Source organism: Aotus nancymaae, unplaced genomic scaffold (assembly GCF_030222135.1).
Source record: "Aotus nancymaae isolate 86718 unplaced genomic scaffold, 86718_ANA_hifiasm-v0.15.2.pri h1tg000014l, whole genome shotgun sequence".
Lineage (NCBI taxonomy): Eukaryota > Metazoa > Chordata > Mammalia > Primates > Aotidae > Aotus > Aotus nancymaae.
The window spans coordinates 104098309-104119991 of record NW_026988425.1 but is presented as its reverse complement, the minus strand read 5'-3'; the positions used below and the strand labels follow the sequence as shown (position 1 = coordinate 104119991).

Below are 21683 nucleotides of genomic sequence, written 5' to 3'. Positions count from 1 at the left end.
GGTGAGGATAAGGCTGAGAAAGGATCAGATCATTGACTCCCTTTCCACTTATTATCACTGTATAGAAAAAAAAAAACCTTTCATGATGAGTCCAATAATTTGAAATTAAAAATAAAACTGCGACAACATCTGAGCTTCAGTTTAACATTAGTATCTCTGAACAAAAGTTTTGCTAATATCAAGAGAAGAATAAATATCCCACAAAAATATTTGTCCTACTCAGAAGACTCCCAAAACCCTTGTGTGGGCAGCACTCCCTTCTGGACTTGATGAGTTTGTGCTTTGATAGGTCCCAGTCTCAGAGACTGAACAGAAGGCCAGAGATAGATTCAAACTTAGGTACCTTGCAGAAGGTGTTACATTTTGAATGTGTGTGTGTGTATGAAGGGTATATAGCAAAGTCTTTGTTGACAGAAGTGGGACCCGAGTTAGGGGACTCAAAAAGAACAACTCAATCTTGATTTCTCTTCTATGGAAATAAGAGTGACAGCTGATCAAGCACAAAAAAATGTTTAGCAAGCCAAGGTTGAAGACTACATGTCTGATATACATATCTTCATGATTGTTTTATTTTTTCGGTAGTATTCAATATTCCAGTAATAGAAGGGGCAATTTAGAAGGATTATTCATCAGAGGCTAGGTCTTGCAGAACAGTAGAAGGTGTAATCATGTCTTCCAGGTTCTTGGCCCCCTGCCCCAGGAATGGGGGAAGAGGCCCTGGAGGTGTGTTGGGCTCGTTCAAGTAAATATCAGACCCAAAGAGTTTGGCAGAAAAGTGATTTATTAGGCAGAGCGAGAGAGAGAGAGAGAGAGAGAGAGAGAGAGAGAGAGAGGGAGGGAGGGAGGGAACTCCCACACTGTCATGGGAGGAGATCCAGAGATGGAGTCTGCACAGGTAAGGGCCCAGGGGGACTTCTAATCTGGTAGTTACTCCTGCCCCCTTCAAGTCCTCGTCCAGGGAGAGGAGTTCTTCCAAAATTCCTCTGGAGTGATTGATTTTTGACTCTCATGCTGGATTGGTTGCCTGCCCAGAGTCCTCCTATAGCTTTACATGGGCTTTCTAAACAAAGGGAGCTCACCTGGGCAGTCTACCTTCCCATGTGGGAAAGTTAGAAAAAGAACTCAAGGCTTCCAGATGAGAGGAGTCGGCATGTGCTGGGAAGTTGCTGCCTTTGAAACCACACCCCTTGTGGACTTGGGAAGAGAAGATAGACTTGGGAAGGGAAGTTAACACAGCCCCTCAAAAGGACAGAGGAACAAAGAGATTAAGGCTGATGACAAGAGAGGGCCTAAAGAGGGGCATACGCAGAAGACAGAAGTGATGTTAAGTTCAGGAAGGAAAGGGTAGTGAAGGCTAAGGAACACAAGCTAAGTGTTTGTTCCACACTCTTGTACTGTTTTTCTCAACAATATGTGGTTTTATGCTCCATAATTATTTCATGTAAGGCTCCTTGGTTTTTCTTTTCTCAGTGGGCACCAGGAATCAATTGCTTCAATTAATTTGCAGAGTATTGACCAGATAAGCCAAGTAATTTTCAATAAGTATGTAATACTTGTAATGCACTTGAAAGAATTACTTTACTTAACATTCAATCTTACCTGTCAATGTTGAAATGTAATTATAGGGCTCACACAATTCAGTAACTATTTTGTACCAAAAAAAAAAAGGACTCAACATATATGAAACTTAATAGAAAAACCCTTTTTTAGCAAAGCAAGATGCTTATTCACTCTTTGCAGTAATGGAACAGCTTACAAAATTTGGGTTCCAGAAACTACATGATACAAGAGGCTATATCGTGATTCTACAGGTTAAAAATTGGAAGTTATTTGTATTGTATGAAATTACTCCAAAATAAATTGTATTTTACTGCTTTACAAAGGCAAAATGAATCTATGTGAAGCTTTTCAGGGTGGCAGTAACAGAGATTCACTCAGGATACCTCAAATTGAATATGTGATTATTATGATAGTACAAGTGGAAATGAGGGTGGGTCCAGTATGGGCCATACATTGGGCATTATGAAAATGGAACAAATAGTACAGTTGGTTTTGTGGAGACTGGCTTATGGCCAAGGAACTGAAAGGTTACTCGGTGTCTAGTTGGCACTGGTGACCCAGTTATCTCATTGCTCCACAGCAGCAGAGGGCCATTAATTCCTGATTTTTCAACTGCAACCAAGCATCTCATCGTCTATTCTGTATATTTCTCTGCTTCTTCCCACAGTTTCTGTTGCCTCATGGCAATGTACACACAGCTCATTGCCTACGTTTCTTATATATATTTGCTGTTTCCTCTCTACTCCACCTTATTTTTTGGCTCCTTCTCTCCCTCCCCCTAACGCCTCTCCCGGTCTAGCTATATCTCTCTCATTATTTATCTGGCTAACTAATATCCCATTCAGTCTTTTTTATGAGATTAGTCTCCTTGGTTCCCAGGTCGCTACTATCTATACTAGGCAGAACTTGCACCCTAGGCTACTTCACAGACTCTAGCTAGTCTAGAGATTTGCAGTTACTGTATCAATAACTCCACCATGAATACACACACACCACAGGCCCAGTCAATGAGGTGGCAAAATTTATGTCTATCAACATTGTAACTTTAGTGAAAAAGACTCTGTCTTTGTCCATTTTGTATTGTCATAACAGAATATCAGAAATGGGGTAATTTATTTTAAAAAGAGGTTTCTTTAGCTCATGGTTCTGTAGGCTAGGAAATTCAAGGGCATGGCCCTGGCTTCTGGTGAGGGCTTATTGTGCTGCATTATGACATGATGGAGAAGGTCAAAGGGTAAGTGGACACATGTGAAGAGGTAAAACCCAAGGAATATCCTGGCTTTGTAACAACCCACTCTCACAGAAACTGATCCATTCTCCCAAGAACTAATCCAGTCTCACTGGAGGGAGAACTCTCTTACTACTGGGAATGGCACTGAGCCATTCATGAGGAATCTGTCCCCATGTCCTAAATATCTGCCACTAGGTCCAACCTCCTGATGTTGCCACATTGGGGATCAAATTTCAACATGAGTTTTAGAGGAGACACACTGAAACCATAGCTGTCTCTTTGACAGGGAAACTGTGGTCGAAACTGCAGAGAAGGGAACTATAGATGTAGCAGGCATTTTTAGGGTTGAACTGAAAATAGAATCAAAAACTTACAAATGAACATACAGTTTTGTCCAGTTAAGTTTTGTTCAAATAAGGTAATTGGCCTATCTTGAGTGGAAGATACAATGAGAAGGACCAAAGGTGAGACTAGTAGAAAGAGGCATATTTTAAAAAATACCTTAACATCTAGATGCAGAAGCGTAAGTTTATTATGTCGTCATTAAAGTGGCATTAAAAGATTTTGAATAATAAGTTGCTGAAGGCAGAATTCAAGAAAGGTCAACCTGGAAGAGATGCAAATGATAGAGAGGAGAGTGAGAACTTGAAGAATGTCATTTGTAATTAAACATAATTATAGTAGTGTAATACTAGTCACTCAACAGATAATTTGTAAGTACATGCTACATACCAGTACGCGCCACATACTAGGAATACAAAGGTTAGCAATGCGGCATGGTCCCCGCTATGATGGAGCTTACATTCTGGTAGAAGACACAGAAAAGGCAATGACAATACTGGACAATAAAGGTTATCATAGGAAAAGTGTAGAGTGCCGGAGTGGCACATCAGGGGGATACACAGACCTGGCTGGAAGGCTTAAGGAAGGCTTCCTTAAATGGTATATTATCAAAATTGAGACCTGTGACCTAAGTAGAAATGATTCCAGCAGAGTATGAGATTGAGGGGGAAAAGGTAAGGGGCTCAGTTCCAGGACAAAGAATAGTTTACTAAACAAAAAAGAACAATCATATTATTGCTTATTAGTTATTCTTAAGAAACATCTGAAAGAAAGGCTAGGATTGTTTCTCTCCAATGACAGAATAACCGGATGGGACTTGATAAAGTTGCTTATTTTTTCCATCTTATCAGAGACTGCACTAAGTAGTTTTGCCTGATTAACCAGCATAACAGAGAAGACAGGTTTTGGTTTGATTTTAAACATCTAATGTTCATCATTCTGCTGGGAACAGGAGATACAGTTCTGCCTGAGATAGACACCACCATCCCCCACCCCCAGCAGAGACTTCCAACATGATGGGGAAGGTAGACAAGCAATTAGAGTAAGTGTGAGAAATTTCTGAACAGCAGAAGGACCTGAGACGATAGCCCATTGGAGGAGAAGTCTATTACAGTCTTGGGTATAAGTTTTTGTGCATTCTTATAGATAAGTAAAAGTTAGCCAGTTAAAAAAATGAAAGATTCTTGCACCAGGCAGAATGAACACTCTGTATATGTGACCAGAGGCAAGAGAGTACAGAACTATTGAGAGATTGTAAAGCAGAAGAAAAAGTCATTTCTGTGCTTCCCCCACAAAAAGGAAAGCCTCATTTATGCCTTATTTAACTGAATAGAGAGGGTTTTGTTGTTGTTGTTATAAAGATGAGCCTTTTCCTCTTTTAAGCACTATCTTTACATGATATTCGGAGCTGGTGGATTAACATTCATGAAACTGCTGAGACATTTTCTGTGGAAATTTTATAAATTTAAAAATTCTGATATTCAGAGGTAGTGGGTTAATTTCATTCATGGAACTGCTGAGACATTTTCTGTGGAAATTTTATAAATTCATAAAATATGCATAATAAGGCATATTACAAATGTTTGCAAATTGTACCTGAAATCTGTTTTTTATTTTCTAAGTTTCTTTAGGGCTTGTAAGCAAGCAAGTAACTTTCACTCTAGTATCTCAATCCTATCTAATAAAATTGATTTTTACCTTCTTTTGTTATTCAAAAAATTGTCTTTAAAACCTGCCATCTTAAAAGTAGAAATTTCCTTGTTTAAAATGAAAAATTTTTAAATAGAATATATTTCTGTAAAGTTTAACAATCATAACATGATGACATTGGTTGAACTGTTTTAATAGATATCATTTGTATAGTATTTGGTAACTTCTCAGCAAGATTTCTTGGTGCTTATTAGTTATTCTTAAGAAACATCTGAAAGAAAGGTTAGGATTGTTATTCTCCGGTGATGGAATAACCTGATGGGACTTGATAAAGTTAGTTATTTTTTCCATCTTATAAAAGAGACTGCACTGAAGTTGGGGTTGAAATAAAGAATCTCTGGCTTTCCAGTTTAACAATGAGTCAAACATTTAGAGATGTAAGGTTTTATTTGGGGGTTAGTCAATAGTCAGAAACATGAAGATTTTCTTTTGTTTTTGTTTTTGTTTTTTGTTTTTAAGATAAATGATATATAATTGTCTTACATGCAGCCTTGTAAAGACATCAAAATTTGCCAGCCCACATTTTTTTAAAATAGACTTTCCAAGTTGCAAATTCCCCAGCACAGTCTGTTCTCTTTCCTGTAGCCAAGAGCCACATCAAGTCTGGCTCTCCTGGAGGTCTAAGCAGGACCAAGGCAGGTCTCAGAGTTCTGCTTCCAGAGAATGATCTCTGGGAGTCTTATGCCCATACCAGGAACCTGTTACTAAAGTACACCCACCTACCCCACTCACAGACACAAGTTTAGGTCAGGCCTGTGACCTGATCCATACTTTAGTCCATTTCTAAGACAAGGTCAGAGGGCCCATTCAAAACCATAACAGAGAATGCATCCTTCCTTTAAAACAAACAAAAAGAAACAAACTTTTAGGTTGGCACTGGAACACCAGAATCTAAACAGTCAGGGCTAGAAAGGATTGAATTTGGTGCTTAGTATCTTTCTCGTATTGGATCAAGAAATCTAATGCTAAATTGCAATCAGATTAATTTCCAATGCTGATGGCTGTAACAAAATCACTGAGTAATTCACCTCTCTCCCAAAAAACTGGTGAGAAATCATTTTTCTTTTCTGTATTCTTCCCCAAACCCTTTTTTGAGGCTGGTGATACACTGTGACAAAATACGAACACACCATTGTAAATCCATTATCCTTTTCTGCAGTAGGCAGAGTTGAAAGGATGAAGAGTAAGAAATTTTTAAAATCATATGAATCTCTAGTTTTCTGCTTGTGTAGAAATACTCAGGGACAGTGCAGGATGTAGCTAAATTGTTATCAAGACTATGTTGCCAGAGGTAGCAGTACCTATTCATAGGGATAGTTGTATGTACGTATTCTTTGACCCAAGGGTACAAGAGGTGGGACGGGGTAGAGACACAGCTATTTCTGTCCCTGATTTATAAGCCTATGCACGTTCTCCCCCTAAGCCCCAGCTTTTTATTTCGAAAAATTTCAAACATATGGAAGAGAGGCAGGAATAATATAATAATACTCATATACCTTTTATCTAGATTTACCAATTATTTTTCTTAACTGACAAATAAAAAGTATATTTTTAGTGTGCAGTATGACATTCTGACATACATATACATTGTAGAATGATCAAATCAAGCTAATTAACATATCCTTTACTTTATATACATTTTTTTGTGATGAGAACATTTAAAATATACTCAGCAATTTTCAAGCATGCCATACATCATTATATGATAATTGCCATGTTGTACAATAGATCTCCTGAATTTATTTATCCTGTTTTACTGAAATCTGGATTTACCAATTGTTAACATTTTGCCACATTTGATTACTTTTTCTCTTCTCTATCTCTCTGTAATAAACATATATGATACAGATTTATTTATTTATTCATTCAGTCATTTACACACTTAATTGCTGAAATATTTGAGAGCTAGTTGCAGGCCTTGTATCACTTGACCCCTAATTACTTCAGCATAGCATGTATACACACACACACACACACACACACACAGATGCACATAGATGTGCACACATCACATATACTATTTTGTACCTTGCTTTATTCAATTAACAATATATTCTGAGGATAAATCCATATTAGTTTATACAGGTCTTCCTCAATGTTTTGAACTACTACAAAACACTTCACTGTGTAGCTGTATCATACTTTATCCAATCCGCCTCCAGTATATGGGCATTTAGATCCTTTTCAGTACTTAGCTACCACAAATATGCAATGAATAACCTTGTGCATATTTTTTCTGTGCTGTGGTAGGTTTAACTTTAGGGTAAAATTCTAGATGTGGAATTACTGGCTCGAAGAATAAATATCTATGAAGCATTTTTCCCCTTCAGAGCAGTTGCTTAATTTTACATTCCCACTGGTGATGAATGAAAGAGCCCATAGCCTGTATATTGCCACAATTCTGAAGTTTTACCAATTTGACAGGTGAAAATTTGTATCTCAGTTGAAACCGTTTACTTTATCATGAGTGAAGCTGAGCCTTTTTTATGTCTGAGAGCTTTTTGTACAGTCTTTATGGCTGTTCATGTCATATGCCCGTTTTTCTAGTATTTTTTTTTTTTTGCTCTTGTTCTCCTCCATTCTAATTAAGAATTTGATTACATGTTAGGGACAGCAGCACTTGCCCTGTAATGTATATTGCAAATGTGTCTCCCAGTTTGCATGTATCCTTGATTTTTAGACAAATGATTTTCTGCATGAAAAATTTTATTGTTGTTTAATGTAGTCCATATTGTCAATCTTTTCTTTTATACATACACATATACACATATGGATTTTGAGTTATAGTTAGAAAGTTTTGGCTACACTCAAGTTATATTGAATTTATCTGTGTTTTCTAGTCCTTTTATGGTTTTATTTTACGTTAAGATTTAGATCACGGATTTATTTGTAGTTTATTCTTCTGTAGGATCTGAACTATGGCATCTTTTTCTAATTGGCTATTCAGTTATTCTAAATTATTTATTTAAAAGTCTATCTCTTCCTCCAGTTTTCTGAGATGTGACCTTCATCATGTACTAAATTCTCTTTCTGAATTTTCTATTTTGTTATGGTTCTAACATTCATGTGCTAGTCACATACTGTTTTAATTCTGAAGGCTTTGTTTACATATCTAATGGGGCAATCCCGCTTTCATTTCTCTTACCTTTCTCATCTCATCTCAAATTCCTCATTAAACTTTCCCTGACCACTCCCGAAAGAGTTCCATAACAACTTTGGAATAAACTTGTTAGTTCCAGGGGAAAGACGAGATTACTAGTTTTATTGGGGTTGTATTATAGTTATAAATTAATCTATGGAGAACTGATATGTTCATGATTTTTATTCTTCTAATCCAAGAACAAGAAATATCTTTGTTTTTTCGAGTCCATTTTTGTGTCACTGATGAGGACTTGTACATATCTTAAGTTTATTGTTATTTCATCTTTTGTAACTGCATAATTTTTATCTCTCACCTTCAAAATTTTTGAACTAGTCTCTGTAAGGGATATACAACATAAAATGACAATGAAAAGTTTCTATCAGGAAATGTAACTAAGAGAATATTTTAGGTGATAGGACTATCAATTACGCTAAATATTCTTGCTTTGTGACAGTAATAAATATTAATAGACATTTAAAAGGCAACTTTGTCTTTCCTACTTGCATTAACATAAATACTTTGAACAATAAAAGATAAACTTAACAGCCACTACAAAGGGAGACCTCCCCAATGTTAAAATATCAAAATAAGCATGTAATTAAAAGGAACCCAATGAAAGGATAAGAAAAAACAGTTATTGGAAAGATGTGTGCAGAATTCAGATACAACAATTTGCTGTCTAGTGAATGTGAATTTTAGACAAAAAATTAAGTTGATTCCTGCAACTCTGTATCAAACTGGATTTATTGAAATGTCTATGAATTTTGTCTTCTCTGTCTTTGATAATCACCTCTATTCATTTTTGCCAAGATTTCCTCTATTTAAAGCTTCTCCTATGAAGGGTTTACCTACTCTCATAACTTCAAGCATTTTTCATTCCAATTTTATTTTATAAAATAAAATTCCTATTAGCAGACCTTACCTGAGTGACCATTTCTTCCTATGAATTCTGACTGTATCGCTGGTGTCAATGGCACTTATAAATTTCCATTGACCTGCTCCAACATCGTATTAAAATTACCTTATCTAAAAATGAACGTATTCTCTTTTGTGAAATCCCAAATTTTATCTTTGGCAACACCATCCTCCTAGTTTTTTTCTGTGTCATTCCTTCATTATGTGCAGTCAATCAGACAACAAATTCTATGATTATCTTCTCATATTGTTTCTTGCTTTAAGTCATTGCCATAATCTGGTCCAGTTTTGCTCAGTCATTTAAGGAGCTCACAGTCCCTTGCAACCCACGAAATATTCTGCGGGCTGTTTTACATTTTCAGATTTAAAAAAAAGTTATGGAATGATTATTTCCACATACATTTTGTAAATTTGAACTGTAAAATTAATTAGAATTTTCAAAAGAATACATTATGTTTTAAATAACCTTTATCCCTTAACATGTGCTGAAGGACATGTTGATTTGCTCTGACTAGCATTCATGTAATGGGATGCACTTTAGGTGATATTTTTCGTGGCATCAGTTTGTTATGTTTTGCATTTGTTAAATTGCATTTTAAAAAATATAATGCTGATCTAGGTCCTACTCATCTCTTGCCTAGAGCTCAGCAGTATGTACTCTCTTTTTCCTGCCTCCCATCTTTCATTTTAATAGTTTCTCCTGCGTTAGGTACTAAGTCCATTTCTTAGAAATATTCTGTGCTCCCCAGTGTTTTCACGAGTAGGCCTCACCCTAAAAGTCTTTAGCAATTTGAGAGTCATTTGCCCAATCATTCAGCTACTTTTTTGGCCCAAAACAAACTGTCTCCTTGTTATACTTTTTCAAGACTCTATTTGACACTTCCTTAACATTTTTCTTCATCGTGTGCTTAGCCTTAATACCATCACACCGAAACTTTCAACTAAATCTTAGTTTTCCTTCATGGCTCTATTAAAATTCTTCATTAAGCCTTTTATGATCACTCTGAACAGCACAGTCTTCTCCTAATCATCTATGGTAGTGGTTCTTAATACCTCAGCTGTTTCAACTTTTTCAGCTGAAGTATTAAGAAACAGAGTTTCAGCTGAAACCTTTATTTTAATTTAAATTTTAAAAGTACAGATGCCTGGGACCTCTGTCTGGAAACTGTTATTCCATGAGCCTAAGGTATAGAATCTAGGAGCCTCAGTTTTTAAAGGTCCACCAGGGATCAGAGCTGCCTGTGTAATTTGCAGAGTCCCAGGCACAACAAAAATGTGTGGCCCCTTGTTCAAAATGCAGGAGAAAATGTGCCAATAAAAATACAAAAACAGAAAGCTTTTTCTCCTTTTCCATGATCTTTCTTTCTCACTTGTCATGATATATTTTATTTGCTATTTAATGCCACTATTTTAAGAAGCATAAAACTTGTTAGAATAAATTTTATTGTTCATCTTGTTACATGTAAAATTTCGATGCCACAAAAGAAATAGCACTGGAAGATAAATCCTCTCAGGAAGGCAGTTTACTTCTGTAGAAGGGTGCAGTTCATGGATGGAGCAATGGTAAGCGCACATTTGGACAAGGGAGGAAAGGGGGTACTTATTCCTGACAGGGTTGCCCCTACTGCTGTGTCATTCCCCTACTGGCTAGGGTTAGACCACACAAGTTAGACTGGCTATTTTAAAGTGAGCAGGTATATGAGCTTGAGTAACAGGGTGGGTGGTTTGGCAAGAAAAATAGTTACAGGCAGGTCAGAGCAGGTATCTAGTGAAAGCAGGTGACCAGAGCAGGTGACCGGAGCAGGTGACTGGAGCAGGTGATGGAAGCAGGTGACCGGGATGAGTCAGGACAGAGCTGGGGGCCAGGAGAACAGATGTGAACTGATTAGAACTGGTGGAGAAGGTTGTTTACTGAAACTACAAGGAAGCTGAATTTTAAAATGGAGGACAAATAACTGAACATACTGACATACTGATTCTTTGAAGAGAAATTTAGAATTCATTGTACCCAGTAATTTCTGTATCGTACACTGAATATTTTCAATGTACATATAAGCGTATTTAACTTATAAGGGGAATTACTGAAATTACATAATTGCTAGTCTGTAGCTCATAGTTGTATGTGTATTTTTTTCTATCAGGACAGTGAAAAACTGCAAAAGTAACTCAACTGTTTTTATTTCATTTCTGAATATGCTCACATTCTGCCAACACTCTCTACCTTCTGCTTACTGATGAAAAAGAAGGACTGAAAAGAAAAGGAGCTATGAAAGGCCTCTTTTTCTTTCTGTGTCACCATTTTTAACATAAGTGATTGGTGGCTACAGATAATTAACACAAGTAAGGAAGGGATAATGTGATTCCTTGGTTGCCATTGCCTTCTTTCCGAATTTAAAGCAGGTGTTGGTTTGAATGTAAAGTGTGGCCTCTCTGGGCTGTCAGCACCCCCACATACGCAATCACATTGTGAGGGCAAATACAACTTAATAAGAGGCTTAATTCTCCCCGTTGAAAATAAGAAGAGAAGTCTCCCCCTTCTCTTTTCTTTCAGCATTTACTTTAGAAAATCTGTAATTATAAGTTCTTTCTCTTTCTCTTTGATATATATGTAAATCTTTTAAAAACTAAATACGTTTTTTGACAGCTTTATGACCCAAGAGTGTCTTTCTCAAAGACCAGAGAAACATCTCTGAAAATAAGCGAGGAAAACCAAGCCCCTATCTCCCAGTTTCTGTGGGAATGGAGGAGTCAAATTTCCTCAGAACCTTGCCCCAAACTACCTCCTGTCATAAATACCTAGAAGTTTTATTTTTTTTTTTCCTTTGGCCAAAGCCAATTAGCTAGCACACATGGTCACTCTAGTTACCAAGTGAATTTAGGATGAACTACATATGACAAATGGTGCTGTCAAGTCCTCTTACTTGAGGACTAGTTTTTATTGCTTATCTTGAGAACATGCATGCAATGGGTTGTATTTACCTTGTTGTATAAAAAACCGAGATTTCCGTTTTTGCAATTTCTTGATCAGATTGGCTAATGACATATAATATATTCTGATTGAATGCTTATTCAATAATAAAACTGTTTTTTTCCTCTTCTACCTTTGTGGAGAGGTTTTCTGGATAGGGAAGAAATTTCATTTTTAAATCTATCTCTGCAACAATGTGCACTTTGAATCTTGCTGAACGCCCATGAACTCCACTGGAAATCTGGGCTAATGGAGCTTCATAAATGTTCCATGCAAATGGAAAGGCAAGAAATGACTGGAGTGGCATCCCACACATGCACTGTTGTTCCATAGGACTCCACTATAACACATGTTCAAAGACAAATGATGAAGAATTTCAAGAAAGCAATGACAGAGCATTAAACCAAGCACAGGACCCTTCTATGCAATGGCACAAGTTGCATACCCACGAAGCTGGCCCTGTCGGTGATTCTAACATGAAACCCTTTTAATAATCACTGACTTACTTTTTGAAGTACGGTCTGAACTTTTGGCCCTGAACCCTAATGAAATTCTTTAAATAATGAAAATGCCAGTAAGTTTTCTGCTAGCTTATTCCTTTTAAAATTACATTTCATTAAATATAAAACTTTACTACCAACAAATCCTGAAAAGACAACATTATTTCACTGCATTTCATATCTACCTTTACTCTAGACAAGTGAACTATTGGCTAAGCCTTAGAAATGTCTTAGTTACAAATAATTTCTCAAGTAAATAACATCACCATTTGCCTGATTCAGAATTTATGTACCCATAAGTAAGTAACTATGTCCTCTAGGCAGCCTTCAATCAGAAATAACTGGAATTAAGCCTATGGTTTCATTTCTTAGTGAGAGTATGAAGCCAGTTTCAGACTTTCACGCAAACATTGGCTTATGCAATACAATAGCAGATTAAAAGCATATAGAGAGTTTTGGCAGTAGAAACAAAAATACAAGAGGGAGAAAACAAAAGAGAAAGAATTTAAAGGAACTGTATTCTGGGATTAATTATCCTAGGGCAAGTGGTATTCTTTAACATGTGTCAACCCCACATGAGATTTAACACTGATAATGTCAAATTTCCCAGGAAACAAACACATCCCATGCTCATGGATGGGTAGAATCAATACTGTGAAAATGGCCACACTGCCAAAAGCAATATACAAATTCAGTGCAATTCCCGTCAAAATACCATCATCATTCTTCACAGAAAGAGAAAAAACAATCCCAAAATTCATATATAACCAAAAGAGTCCACATATTCAAAGCAGGACTAAGCAAAAAGAACTAATGTGGAGGCATCACATTTCCCAACTTCAAACTGTAATATAAAGCTACGGTCACCAAAACAGCATGGTACTGTTATAAAAATAGGCACATAGACCAATGGAACAGAATAGAGAACCCAGAAATAAAGCCAAATACTTACATCCAAGTGAGTATTGGTGAAAAGGAAATAGTTTTACACTGTTGGTGGGAGTGCAAACTAGTATGGAAAATAATGTAGTGATTTCTTAAAGAACTAAAAGTAGATCTGTCATTTGATCCAGCAATCCCACTACTGGTTATCTACCTAGAGGAAAAGAAGTAGTTATACAAAAAAAAAAAAAAAATGCTTGCACACACATGAGTATAGCAGTACCATTTACAACTGCAAAATATGAAACCAGCCCAAATGTGCTCAGTCAATAAGTGGATAAAGAAATTGTGAGATATATCTATGGTATGTGTGTGTGTATATATATATAAAAGGAATGAAATAATGGCATTCGCAGCAACCTGGATGGAATTGGAGACTATTACTCTAAGTGAAATAACTCAAGAATGGAAAATCAAACATTGTATGTCCTCACTCATATGTGGGCCCTAAACTATGAGCACTGAGGATGCAAAGGCATAAGAATAATACACTGGACTTTGGGACTTGGGGGAAAGGGATGGGGATGGCGAGGAGTAAAAGACTACACATTGGATACAGTGTACACTGCTTGGGTTATGGGTCCACTAAAATCTCAGAAATCACCACTAAAGAACTTATTCATGTAACCAATCATCACCTGTTCCCCAAAATCCTATTGAAATAAAAAAATTAAAAACTAATTTAAAGCAACAAATTTTCCAGGAAACATTAAGATATGTACCTTGTACTCTATTGACAAAGGTATGAAATTATAAAAAATCATTTTCCAAAGATTTTTGCACTTAATTTTTAGAATGGGACTTAAATGATTTAAATTTCCATTTCTCTATGATCTTATATAAATATAAATTTACTTTAATCTTATTTGTTAAAATTAAATTTGACCTGCCTTGCAAAATTCAACTCTGTTAAAAGAAATAAGATAACAAGTTGTTCAAATAACAACTATCATTATGGCAGTTATGTCAGAATATCCAGGTTAAGTCATTACATTTAGAGAAAAAACTGAATAACTAATTAATTCCCAGTAATCTGTGCTTAGTGTAAAGTCCCCAGTAATAACTATGCGTGAGAACTACAAAATGAATGAGTCTCTGTTTCTTACAGATTTGATGGATTTTCCTATCAGTTTTCACTTACTGCACTTTTATACATTTCTTTGTTCTCCCCTTACCTAAAGTCTACTTTCTTTCTTCCATAAATGTGTTCTACTGAATTGCCTAAAATCTACCTCATGCTATTACTTCCCTTTTTCTGAGAAAACCAATTTTTCTAGAGACTAAAAATCCCATCCTCAGCAGGTCCCTAGTGGTTGGAAGGCTATTCTGACTCATTGAGGCTGCTACCAGCTCTTTCATTTCAATTATCTTGTTTAGTGCGCTCATTTCATTTGAAGATGAAACTGGCACAATTTTGTACTCATTTGACATCTGAGACTCTGCACCCTAGCAGCTCTGCTCTACTGGCCTTCCCAGTTTAGCTGCAGAGACTCTAGAGATCCAGCAAGATTATCTGCTTTATATTTAGTAAAAGAAAGTATATATTTAAGTGATGAACTCCATTAAATCAAGGGAAGACAAATCATGCAGAACATGATACTTGTAAGGTTTGTGCTCTTGCTCTAAATTTTTCTTCTTCTCTAAATTCTAGTATATATAGGCATAAACCTAAATGTGTTAATACTTCTTACAGGATAGCAATTGTACCAGTATTCCTCCATCATAATTTTGGGCTCTAAGCAAAAAAAAAAAAAAAAAAATGCAAATGTAGGAAAACAAAATGCCACACTATAAGGACAAACTGTAAGCTTTTAAATTTTTTTCTCTGACACTTGCACAGTGCCTCATCCATATGGGTACTAAATAAATAAATATTTGTTGAATGGGTAAATTGATGAATCTCAATTTTCATCTCTAATCTGTCCCACAGTCTGTGTATTTGCTACCAGTGATGTTTTTTGAAACATGCATCTATCTATCTATCTATCTATCTATCTACCTATCTATCTATCTATCTATCTAGTAGACACTTCACTTGTATTTTCTTATCTCTTTAGTGAACCTTGTTGTTCCCAAGACTCCAGTATTCCTCTTAGCAGTATTGACCCCATTGGTTCTTCAGATTTTCCTTTCATTATCAAATTTTACATCAGGGACGGCAAGCCCTTAAATACAGTTTGGTTCTTATTTACCAGTTTGCATTTGTTCATTTGTTTAATGGTTTCATGCAAGGTAACATTGTCTCTGCAATGTTATTTTAAGCTTCTTGAGAACATTGAAAATGCTACAGACCCTTTTGTATTATCTATAGGTCTGATAAAAATAGGCAATTATAGTGGTCATTATGTTATGAATGTTTGATTAACGAAGTCAAATGAATTACCTATTAGCAGTTATTCATTGCCAAATATTCACTTAGCTAGACTATGACACCATTGTAGGCTTCAAGCAGGCATTTTTTTCAAAATATTTTTCTTTTGCCGTGATTGACCTTGAAATCTCTGTCTCACAATATGATGCAAATAAGAATCACACAAACAAGCAGGTGATCTTAGACTTGCCTTAACTCTGCCTTCTTGGCTCAGAGACTTTGGGATGCCAATTAATATAGTGGTTGTGATAGGCAGTATAATTGTCCCCTGAAGATATTCACATTCTAATCACCAGAACCTGTGAGTATGTTATCTCACTTGGCAAACAGACTTTGTACATGTGGTAAAGCTAAGAATTTTTAGATAGGGAGAGTATCATGGCTGGGCCAAATGTGATCATGAGGGTCCTTAAAAGATGAAAGAAGGAGGCAAAAGAGTCAGAACAGGAGGTGTGAGAACAGGAGCTAGAGGCGGAAGGCAAGAGACAAAAGGAAAGAGAGATTGAGAGATTTGAAGGTACTATACTGCTGGGGAGGAAGGAGTCACCAGTCAAGGAATGCACTTGACTTCCAGAAGCTAAAAAAACTCTTCCTTAAAGCCTCCAGAAAGCATGCAGGCTGCTGACACCTTGATTTTAGCCCAGTGAAAACCATTTCAGACTTCTGACCTCCAAAATTGTAAGGTACAAATTTGTATGGTTTTAAGTTTGTGATAATTTGTTAGAGAGCAATCTGAAACTAATGCAGTGGTTCAGAATTCAGGGTTTGCTGTTCAAAGTCCTGGCTTTACCTCAGTGCTTCTATCTGTAAAATGGGAGTAATGAAAGCATATACCTCATAAAATGGTTGCTTAGCTATGCTTGAGTATTAATAAATACATATTTGTGCTTTGTATTTTGTTTTCAGTTGATTTTAAAATGTAGGCTATATCTGTCTTTTATATACTTTTGAACTATTTAATTAGCTATTCTTAGAAGGAGTAGCTGTTACCAAAAGAACTTACTTCAGAGTAATTATACATGAATAGATTCTTAAATAAAAATACAAAATGACTGGATTTTTATTTGATTTGAATATTAATAAGAATAGTAACAGGAACTTACCTCTTATATAGTTTGGACAAATTAAGTGTCTTTCGTTACAAAAAGGTCCTAGACAATTAGGGGGATATGAGACCAAAATCCAAAGAATGTTTCAAGCAACTGTGGAAAAATTTTCATGTTAAGGGAAGTGGTTCAGAATAGTTCAGATTGATTGTCTACATAGCTTGAGTTTGCCAAATGATGGCCTAGTTTCCACTACATTCTGCTGTGCAATCCTTCCTTATAAAGCAGAGTCAGCAAAATCATCTTTAAGTTTCCTACAGGAATCACAGTCTGGAGTAGAATACAGGCCTGAGGCAGCCAGTCCACTCCCTGGCTGCTGACATTTTCATTTTATTTATTCTGGTGTTTTGCATCTAGTAATAATCCACCTATGCTTCCCCATCTATTTTTATGAAACAGAAAGATTAAAAGAAAGCAAAATAGAAACATGATGTGGAAGAATATCAATGTCCGTTTGTGTAAGTCATAATGCTACTTGAATCAAAGATACTTAAACTGGTTAACTGTTTTAAGACCAAGAAAATTGATTGCATCAAATTTTTCAGGCTTAATTTTTTTAGAGAGCTTTAAATTCACAGCAAAATGAAGAGGAAGTGGCAGGGATTTTTCGTATATCCCCTGACCCCCATATATGCAAAACAGCCTCTATGACCAAAAACAACCAGCAGAATGATACATTTGTTACAAATTATGAACCTGCACTGACACATCATTATCACCAAAAGGTCATAATTTACATTAGGGTACACTCCTGGTGCTGCACATTCTACAGACATGGACAAAGGTATAATGGCATATATCCATCATGACAGCATAATACAGAGTATTTTCACAACTCTAAACATCTTCTGTACTCACCTATTCATCCTTCTTGCCTCTTTCCAAACCCCTGGCAACCACTGATTCTTTTTTTTATTGTTTCCATAGTTTTGCCTTCTCCAGAATGTCATATAGTTGAAATAATATAGTATATACTCTTTTCAGATTGACTTCTTTCACTTAATAATATGCATGCAAGTTTCTTCCATGTCTTTTCATGGTTGAAGAGCTAATTTCTTCTTAGCACCAAATAATATTCCATTGTCTGGATATACCAGTTTATTTACCTATGCACATACTGATGGAGGTCTTGTTGTTTCCAAGTTTTGGCAATTATGAGTAAGGCTGCTGTTAATACAAACATCCTTGTCCAGGATTTTATGGAGACTTAAGTTTTTAACTCCTTTGGGTAAATACCAAGAAGCCCAATTGTTGGACTGTATGGTAAAAGTACGTTTAGTTTTAGTAAGAAACTGTCAAACTGTCTTCCCAAGTGACTACACCATTTGCATTCTGAACAGCAATGAATGAGAGTTCCTGTTGCTCCACATCCTTGCCAGCATTTGATGTTGTCAGTGTTTTAGATTTTGGCATTCTAATAAATGTTTAGTTGTGTTTTGTTTTAAATTACATTGAACTTTTATATTGAATTCTGAATGAAAACACTGCATTAACTTTATTTCTTCTCTGTTTACTAAAGATGCATCTGTTGCTAAAGATTATACTTTGAATTCAGAAATTTAAAAAATTTTAAATATATATATGTATATTACCTTGAGATAAGGTCTTGCTGTGTTGCCCAGGTTAGAGTGCAGTGGTGTGATCATAACTCACTGCAGCCTTGATCTCCTGGCTCTGGGAGTATTCCCACCCTAGCTTCTTGAGTATCTGGGAGAGTAGAGACATATGCCACCACACCTGGCTATAATTTTTTTTTTATATAGAGACAGGGTCTTTCTTTGTTACTCATGCTAGTCGAACTTCTGGCTTCAAAATATCCTCCTACCTTGATCTCCCAAAGTGCTAGAATTACAGGCATGAGCACTGTGCCCAGCCAGAAAATTTTTTACAGTAGATATGTGCCATCAACTTTCCTTAGCATTCATTGAGTGTAAAGCATTATACTAGGGAGTGAGGAGGGCTCCTGTGATGCTTAATTTTATATGTAAACTTAACTAGGCTAAAGTCTGCCCAGTTAGCTGGTAAAACATTATCTCTGAGTGTTTTTGTGACTATGTCTCCAGAATAGATTAGCATTTGAATCGGTAGACCGAGTAAAGAAGGCCCACCCTCACCAATGTGGGTGTACATAATCCAATCTGTTGAGAGCCTGAATAGAAGAAAAAGGCAGAGGAAGAGTGAATTCTCTCTCTTCTTGAACTGAGACAGTTATCTTTTCCTGCCTTTGGATACTGGAGCTCCTGGATCCCAGGCCTTTGGACTACAGGACTTACACCTTTATCCCTCCTCCCCCACCCCTTCAGACTCAGACTGAATTACACCACTAGCTTTCCTGGTTCTCCAGCTTGCAGATGGCATGTTGTGGGACTTCTCAGCCTCCATAATCACATAAGCCAATTTGCATAATAAATCTCCTCATATATCTATATATATCCTATTGGTTCTGTTTCTCTTGAGAAGCTTGACTTACACAGTTCCTAAAACCTAACACTTCTCAAAATGTGAAAAAGGCAATAGAGTTGGGAAATGCCCATGTTTCATTTGAGTTTACAGCACATAGTTTACTGAGTGAATTGCGGAGAGTTCTGTCATTTGTCATGCCTGGTTATAATTTTTAATTGGTACGACATGTCCCCTGTTCCTTCCAAAGGCCCATCTGTAGCCTTTGCATAGTGATGTTCAACTTCCAAGAGCCAGAAAAAAACTAGAAATAACAAAGAACCACGAACTAAAAAGAAACGTCATCAGAAAAACATTTTCCCATCCTGATGTGGCTTTAATATGTGCCAATTTAACCAAGTGCCAGCCACATTTTAAATGACACACATAAAGCTAAGTCATGGTTGAATCACCAGCAGAAATAAATTTTGTTTGTTCATTTCATTCAACCAATTTCTTCCTATTTTCTCATCTCTCTGTCTTTTCTTCTCTCTTCTGTTATTTTTGGATGCTCAAAGATTGCCAAAATGTTTTTTTCTACTGATTCTGTCACATCTAGCCATTTTTCTTTTTCAAAGTGTGATAGATACTATTTATAAAAGCAAAGTGTCTTGAGAAAACTGCTTTACTCTTTTTGCACATGGGTCCAGTAAAAGGATAATCCTAGTTGTTATTTGGTTTGTTAAAACCATGTCCTTGTGTAAGAAATCAAACCATATATTTCTTATTGTGCATCCAAGTTTAAGCCACACAATCTTTACAATCTTTTTTTGTTATAAATTTTTTTTATTATACTTTGAGTTCTGGGGTACACGTGCAGAATGTGCAGGTTTGTTACATAGGTGTACACGTGCCATGACGCTTTGCTGCATCTTTTAAGATGTTGATAAAAAAACATGTATTAAACCTCTTCTAATCATTTTATTAAGTTGGGTTAATTTGTTCTTAACAATGGCTTGTGTCATTCTATACAGGCTATTTAATGCAGTGTATCAGAGTCTAAATAAGATGACACAAATTTGAAAATAAAAAAAAATTGACTAGGAGAATGAGACTGTAAGGGCGGCAGGTATATGCCTTCATGCAGCCTATAAGAGCTTATATGATTATAAAACCTGGGCTATAGAATGGGCTCTAAGCTATCAATTATATGTGAATTTCTTATTGTCAGCCTGTCAAAACATACATATTATAATAATATATTTGTTCTTCCAGAGAAACAAATAGTTTCTTCACACCTAGGTCTAAGCAAATTATTTATGTGATAATAACAACACTGATGATAATTTATGACTATATAGGGTTTCCTTTGTCCCAGGTAATATTCTAGGGGTTTTTCTCACTTAATGCCTGTAACAATCCTTTGAAGTGGGAACTATTTTATCCCCATTTTAAAAATGAGATAACAGAGTCCCAGACCTGACAAACTCAGTGAAACAGGCAGTTTCAGTGGTTAGTACAGACATAATGGTAGTCTATCTAAAAGACTGAATAAACAGCACATTTAAGTTAAGTCAGTGTTCCATGGCTCAAGCCTATAATCCCAACACTTAGGGAGGCAGAGGCAGGAGGATCTCTTGAGCCCAGGAGTTAGAAACTAGCCTGGGCAACAGTGAAACCCTGTTTCTACAAAAATTATCTGGGAGGGCGTGGTGGCACACACCTATAGTCCCAGCTACACGGGAGGCGGAGATGGGAAGATCTCGGGCCCAGGAGGTCAAGGCAAGGCTGCAGTGAACTGAGATCTCACCACTGCACTCCAGCCTCGTGCAGTGAGACCCTGTCTCAAAAAACAAACAAATAAAAAAAGTTTGTGTCAAAATGAGATCATGTTTCTCACAAATGCTGTCAAAATCTTAAAAAAGTCAGACTTACAGAAGCAGAGAGTTGAATGGTGGTTACCAGGGGGGACAATTGTGGTGAGGACTGGGGAGACATTGGTCAAAGGATATAAAATTTCAGTTAGGAGGAATAAGTTCAAGGAATCTCTTGTACAATGTGGTGATTATTATTAATAACAATGAATTGTATACTTGAAAGTTGCTGAGAGCAGATTTTACATTTTCTTACCACAAAAAGATGGAAAGTATATGAGATAATGGATATGTTAATTTGATTTAATGATTCCACAATGCATACATATATCAAAACATCATGTTCCACTCCAAAAATATATAATTTTATAATTTTCATTTGTCATACTTACCTGGCAGGGGAGATACCATGATCACGAAGGTGGTTTTCCCAGGGTGAGGCTTATCGATTGCACTCCGATGTGCTGACCCCTGCGATTTCCCCAAATGTGGGAAACTCAACTGCATAATTTGTGGTAGTGGGAGACTGTGTTCACGCTTTCCCCTGGTTTAAAAAAATTTTTTTTCATTTCTATTTCAATTCTAAAAGCAATAAATAATTGCTATTAACAATTTAATAATCTTCTATTACAATCATCTCTTA

At 36.3% G+C, this 21683-nt stretch overlaps 1 protein-coding gene and 1 non-coding gene across 2 annotated transcripts in view; both read left to right on the top strand.

The window, feature by feature from the left end:
* The window catches only part of NREP (neuronal regeneration related protein), a 259905-nt gene that overhangs the window by 170577 nt on the left and 67645 nt on the right, over positions 1 to 21683 (top strand). The gene's annotated exons all lie outside the window — the stretch shown is intronic.
* LOC135275061 (U1 spliceosomal RNA) lies at positions 21425 to 21587 on the top strand. The gene has a single exon (XR_010342775.1). It is a non-coding gene; the product is annotated as a U1 spliceosomal RNA (small nuclear RNA).